Here is a 7,400-nt window from a genome sequence, read left to right on the forward strand (position 1 = left end):
TTCATAATTGTTCTTTTATTGTAGTTGTTGTATGTAGCAGTGAATAATGTCGTTCCCCGGAAAACCCGATGTTTTTCAATTTAAATAGTATGATAGTTTTGTATTATTGTATAAATCACTTTGCATCGTCACAGTGTGTGAATATGATTTCTCATGAACACTTAGATGGTAATGGATCTATATGTGAGTCGTTATAACCATGCATAATAGTGACTAATTCGCCTGTCTTGGCATTTTTCCAAACGCCGGTTTTGATCAAGATTTTGTCACCCTAGACTGACCGAGTCTAACTGTAGCGAACAGCTCAGGTGTGGGGGAGTCACCCCCGTATAAATCTATACACAAACTCTCGCCCTCCCTCCAGGAGACTTTGGTTATAACTACAGGCTACGGCCGACACTTATTGGTGCCAACCGATAATTCTCACTAAATCCCTATTATTACCCCATGAATTTGAATAACATTGATTACAACCCATTTGATGTTTACATGAATATGAATAAAGCCTAACAAACACGAAAAATGACAACTGTGACCCACTAATCATGTATGTTATTACAGACTGTCGAGTATGCGACAGACACGTTAGCCCATCAAGCATATGATAATTGATTTGGACCATATTAGCGATGCAAATGGGCCACGAAGGCCCAATAGCATGTAAAAGCTAATGAGGGTCCATTAGGCATGTAATTGGGTCACCGGAAGCCCAATAAACATGTGTTGATTATATTGGGCCCAATAATCGTGTAACTGGGTCACCGGAAGCCCAATAAGCGCGAATGGGAAACATTGGGCCCAACCGTCGTATCATTTATAGGTTTATCAATATAAGTTGTGGTATGGGATTTGGTTTACACTTAGTGTTTACTTTCGATGTTAAATACTCAATGTTGGTTTATAACGATATTCTTAGTTTTTATAAAAATACCATTTTTAAACCTTCATGTTGTAAAAATTTATATCTTTGGTCAAATTGTTTAGAAATTTACATATTTAGCCCAAAATGTTTATTTGACCATTTCAGTCCCTTTTTCATACAAAATTTACCTTTTCAACCCTTAATGGTGCAAAATGACACTTTTAGTCCTTTTTGATGAAAAATGACATTTTAGTCCATTTGATTACTTAACTTGGTATTTTCGGCCCAAATAAAATCTTAAATTATAATTTCAGCCCAAAATACAACTTTTGACATTTTCAGCCCTTATTTGTTAAAAATTTACATTTTTGGCCCATTTGCCGTAAGTTTTACACTTTTGGCCCAAAATCTGAAAACTTTGCATTTTTAGTCCAATTTAGCAAAAAGAGTCATTTTCAGCCCCTGCAATAGTTTAATTATGTTTTAGACTCATACTTTTATGAATTTATAATTCCAGTCCCTAAAATTCTTCATTTTCGCAATTTTGGGCCCAAAAATCCGTGAGGCCCAAATATAAGCCAATTAAGCAAAATTCTATATCTTTGGCCCTTTGAAAAGTATTATTTTCATAAAAATCATCTTTTATATAAATAAATACTTTATAACCCTCATAAAACCAAAAATTATCATCTTTCAACCAAATCTTTGTTATTTTTGCAAAAATGACACTTGTAAAGATCTTTGGTTTTGTTTTTCACTTCTTAAACTTAAGGACTCTTAGATCTATGATGTATGTTGTTTATTATGTCTTTGTTTATGAATCTTTCGCATTTTAGCTATAGATCTCGAAATATAATAAGTATTAACACATTATCACAACATAAACCAAAGAAATCACATATAACATGCAAACACACATAGATCAACACATAACACTTGTATTCTCCCCCCAAAAACAAGTAAAAACCAAAAACAAGGGGGTATGAACTCACATTGGGTTTGTTGTTTCAGTTTTTGAAGAATAGTAGAAGAAGAGGGTGTGGTTTTCGGCCTTAGCAAGCTTCTTGAAGGGACCTTCAAACTTTGATGAGTTCTAGGGAGTATGATCAAGAGATTAAGGTTGTAAGAAGAGTGAGTGAGTGTATAAAGAAAGTATATTTGTAAGATCTTACCACTAGTATATAGCTTGAAGTGATTTTGGATGAAAGCCTCCTTGAATGCTTCCAATTCTCGAAAATTTAGAGGGTGAAGGAGAGTTGTTCTTGAGAGAATTGAAAATGAATTATGTGTGTGTGTTTTTCTTGTCTCTCGGTCGAAGGAAAGAAAAAGGGGAAAGGGAAAGAAAGAATGGCATGGAAACATGAGATCATGCATAGTTACATGTTGTGTAATATGCTTAGATGACCACTAAACAATAATGAGGTGGCTAACACTCATTAATCCTCTTAGTTTCTCTTTCTTTTATATGGGTCGAGAGGGAGAAAAAAGAGAGGTGATTTGGGCCTTTAATGCTCGATTCTAATAATATGAGGCCCATTTTGATGGTTTTCGGCCCATTGGAGTTTTAGGATGGTTCACGGCCCAAATTGTATAAAGAAATGGATTTATGGTCCTTTAGGGTTAGTTTAAATCAATTATAGCCCAATAAGGCCCATTAGGGTAAACCATTTCATTTTAGGCCCATGATGGCCCAAAAGGTTAGGTTTTATGAATGTGGATCCAATTAGAGCCCAATTAAGAGTTCTAAGCCCAAAACAGTCGAATTGAAAGCTTATTGGCCCATTAAGCCCAATAAGGAAATCCTAGTCCAAAATGGACTTAGGTCGGGATTCTTAGGGCTTTCAAACCCTAACTTGACTTTTGTAATGTTTTGCATGAAGTTTGGGCTTTATAATTGGATTTTTGATGAAAGTTTGCTGTTATTGAATAACATCATATGCATATCAAGTTATGGTTACAATTTGTTGTAACATCCCAAAAATCTTGAACAAAAATTTCTTTTCAAAACATTACTAAATCATAGTATTAAATCATTTCAACATAAAAAAAGGGTTATATAATAAATCAGAGTATCTTTTCAAAACACTTGTTCATTTTATCAGAGTAAACATCCCAGGCTAAACTTCTTTGCTCTGTGTGTGTGCCATGCGATCACCCCGAGCTCTTCCCTCACCTACCGGAAGTACCTGAAACCAAAACTGAAAACCGTAAGCATGAAGCTTAGTGAGTTCCCCAACCTACCACATACCACATACTGGGCCTCGCCCACTGCATCGGGACCTGCCCGACATCGGACCGTAGTCCGCCCACTGCATCGGTCCCCGCCCGGCATCAGGCCCCGCCTGGCATCGATCCCCGCTCGGTATACAGATCTGTTCTCTTAGGCCCCGCCTGTCTCTGGGCCTCGCCCGCTACTAACAAATACAAGCATATAGCATAACACATATCATAAAGCTAAACATACTCTATTGTACTACTGATGTAAGGCCTCGCCTATCTTGGGCCCCGCCCCTGTCCTGCTACTGGTGAGCCATGAAACCCCATCCACACTCCTGCTGATAGTGAGATACGGGCCCCCGCCCACACTCACCTCCCTCCTAACTTGGGCATCGCCCCTGCTCTGCTACTAATGAGATACGGACCCCTGTCCATACTCGGCTAGTGATGAGATACGGGACCTCGCCCGACTCACCTCCCTACCAGGCACATATAAGTATCACAAAGACAACAAGTATAACTACACATCCACTACTACCTCGGGTACCACCCGGCATCAGACCGAAGTCCGGAACATATAAACTGCATCGGGATAACCCCGGTAACGGATCTAAATCCGAACAAATCATAATAAGTGCCTAGGGCTAACCCCCGGGTCTTCCTACTACACATAACCATAAGCATATACATAATGGGCCGACATTGTGGCCGTAGACCCATGCACACAGTGAGGTGACTCACCTCGTACTGCTGAAACTGCTGATAACCCTCTGGCTGCTATCCAACAACTCTCCGAACTGCTGCTCCTCTAGCTCCCCGAGCTACCAGTACCAAATAATAGTAACACTTAGCCTAACTGTCCTCAAGAAGTCAACTAAGTCAACTCTGGTCAAAGTCCTTCTCAAGGTCAAAGTCCTGGTCAAAGTCAACCTTCCAGTTGACTCGACTCGTCGAGTTATTCTGCCAACTCGCCGAGTCCATGCTCCTCAAATCCCAAAACAACCCCGACTCCACTCGTCGAGTCTAGCGAGAACTCGATGAGTTCTCCTTCATCTAACACTTCGGGACTATCTTCAACCGACTCGCCGAGTTCATCCCTTAACTCGTCGAGTTCATCATCATCGTATGAATACCTAGGCCATGACTCGACGAGTTGTATGAACAACTCGTCGAGTTCATCTTCCTAACTAAGAAGATTGTCTTGGACTCGCCGAGTTCCTCTTCGAACTCGTCGGGTACTATGATCTTCATGTCCATTACGGACCCAATCTGGTTGAATCCTTTACTAACTCTACTCACTGATCCAAATCAAAACAGAAGGGTTTGGGTTTGCGACCCGACTCGCCGAGTCCATGCACTGACTCGCCGAGTCTACCTTGTGACATCTATATTCTGTCGATTACAGTCCATTGCAACACCTTCAACCCATAGATCTGGACCTCTAATGCTAGCATTGCACGTAAAGTTGTTAACTTTACGTGCATGCAAGGTGCTATGAAGCTAAAACTCTTAATCCAAACTAAAATGAAGGTCTAGGTCATGAAATGAAGCCATGGCTGGGTAAAGCTGTCCCCTCAGAGCTTCTAAAGCTCAGAAATGCTTAGATCTTAAGTCCTTTTCGTCCTCAATGGCTCAATGTTCGGATTGACCTTGGAAATGGTCAAAATGTGACAAAATCTATGCTAGAAAGGGGATCTAGATGATTAACAATCAAGGTATAAGCTTTTTACCTCTAAATGGTCTGAAATGCTACCCCAACTCTGGATCTATAGCTTCTTCTTGCACCACCAAGGTCCTTCTTCCTTCACTAAGCTTCAATTCACTCTCAAGGCAAGAACTAGCTCAACAATGGAGTTGGGTGGCTAGGGTTTCGAGTTCTGGACAATAGGGGCCGCAAATGAGCCCTAGGGAAGAGAATAAGATGCTTAAATAGGGTACCAAGTCCCAGAATTAGGGTTTCCAAACCCAGACCAGACTCGCCGAGTCCACTAGCCGACTCGCCGAGTCGGTCACTTAATCTTTGACATGGAACCCGCTCCGACTCGTCGAGTTCTTCCCTAGACTCGACGAGTTGACCCCTTTGACTTAGGGTTTCCTTTTCTTTCTTGGTCTTTCTGATTCTGGGTGTTACAACTCTCCCCCACTTAAACTAGACTTCGTCCTCGAAGTCCGCTACGACCAACTGTCCTGCAATCTGCTTTCAACCTTCCTGCCTGATGAATCTAACTCCTGCTGACCACTTCCATTGACCTTCCTCCTGGTCATTACGGCTAAACTAGTCCCTGCAGATAATACCCTCGAGTGCGTTCTAATCCCGTCAATCCTGAGAACGCAACTTACTCAACTGACAATCCTTCCGGTACTCCTCGAGTACTTATGCTGGACATCCTAGAGGTTCACCCCTTTTTTCCTTGCGTATTTTCTGGCCTTCCCAAGGCAACGTTCCATAACTAATCACCTCCTCTATCACCATGAAGGACATACCCTTTGCTGTATCTACATCTCCAGCCACTCCCAGTGTTGGTCACTTCACTGATACCTACTGAATGCTTCCTCTTACTATATCCTGATGCTGGATACCCCTCCCAGCGAATGGACCAGATAATCCTTCGAGTAATAGACTCATCCCTGCAACGGTTAGACTCAAACGAGAGCTACACAACAGAGTCAAATCACTCACTCTGAGATTATTTAATCCTGCTGTTAGTGGCCTAGCACCTCTCAGTCAACTAACTACTTCCACTCACGGATCCCCTTATTGTTGTCCTTGTCTGAAGATTCTGCTGTCTCTGATCTGCTCTCCGGACGAACCGAGACCACCCCGGTCCCAACTAATTTGTCCTCATCTTGACCACCGAACTCCTACCGGTTACTGAACTCAAACTCTATTTCTCAGTCGCTCTCAGCGACTCCCGAACAAAACTTCGGCTAACTACAACTGCTCTGTCTACCTTGCCACCCTGGCTCTCTAATTCCTGGGATCCTCGATCCCCTATCTTGACTCTAAAGTCTCTACCAGGTTCCACTTGTGCTGCTAAAATCTCACGGGTCTCGCCCACGGGTCTCATCCAAACTAGATCTAGAGCGGTCTCTCCCTCCAGTTTCACATGTACTGCTACTAATATACGGGCCTCGCCCACGGGTCTCACCTAACTGTATCTTGGAGTGGCCTCTCCCTCAGGTCTCACCTATCTAGGGCTATGCAGGTGTAACGCCCCGATTCTCAGGTATTGTTTAATTATGAAGTTCTTTGATTTCAAGCTCTACTCGACGAGTTGGTTGCCCTACTCGTCGATTAGTAGCGGGTTGGTCCACGTGTTTTAGTGACCTACTCGCCGATTCCATGAAGGGACTCGACGAGTAGGAGCTGGAAGATGAAACCCTAAATTCGGGGTTTTGCACCCTATTTAAGGAAGCATAAGCCTCCTTTGGCCTCTTTGCAGTCCATTGAGAGCCCAGAAAACCCTAATTCGTGTGATGTTTCATTCTTGTGTGTATTAAGCTTGGGAGGAAGATCCTTGGAGAAAAGGAACTTGGAAGGCAAGGGAATTGGAGCAAGGAAAGTGTGGGAACCCGAATCTACCTCAGCTAGCATCTTCCAGAGGTATCAAGTCGCCACCTTTACTTCTTTTCCCCTTCTAGATCTCTTTTTGGTTGAGTTTGGGGCTTTTATTGATCTTTGAGTTGATATGGTGGACTATGGCCTAGATCTGAAGTTGTAACTTCAGATCTGGACCCTTCTTAAGTCCTAGAGTCATAAAGTTTATGGTTTGGGCATGAATGAAGCCTTCCTTGGGTAGGAAACCCCATTGTGAGCTTGGATTTGACATTTAGAGCCTTTGTGGCTATGCATGCACGTAAAGTTTGCAACTTTACGTGAAAAGCATGCCTTAGAAGCTTGGATCTGTAGTTTGGAGCCGCTGCATGGCTCAAATGAGTCTGTTTGGCAAAAAGGTCTGAAGGGACTCGGCGAGTCGCATGGTCGACTCGGCGAGTCATATGAAGATAGGCATTGAACTCGACGAGTTGGATGAACAACTTGGTGAGTCCGATGAATATTGCCGTAGACTCGACGAGTGGATGAACAACTCGGCGAGTCGGTTGGGGTTTCCCCCAACTTATGTACACGTGTGTACCCGTCGAGTTGCTAGAAGGAAACTCGACGAGTGAGCTTAGGGTTTCGATCGTAAACCGAAGGAACTCGGCGAGTCACCCCGGTGACTCGGCGAGTGGGCAAGTACTTCAAAGAACTCGGCGAGTAGCTGAGGGTACTCGGCGAGTTAGGGTCAACATGGACAGTTGACCTTGACTGAGGACTTTG

The sequence above is a fragment of the Lactuca virosa genome, chromosome 4, assembly GCF_052849685.1.
Source record: "Lactuca virosa cultivar CGN04683 chromosome 4, Lactuca_virosa_CGN04683_v6, whole genome shotgun sequence".
Taxonomy (NCBI): domain Eukaryota; kingdom Viridiplantae; phylum Streptophyta; class Magnoliopsida; order Asterales; family Asteraceae; genus Lactuca; species Lactuca virosa.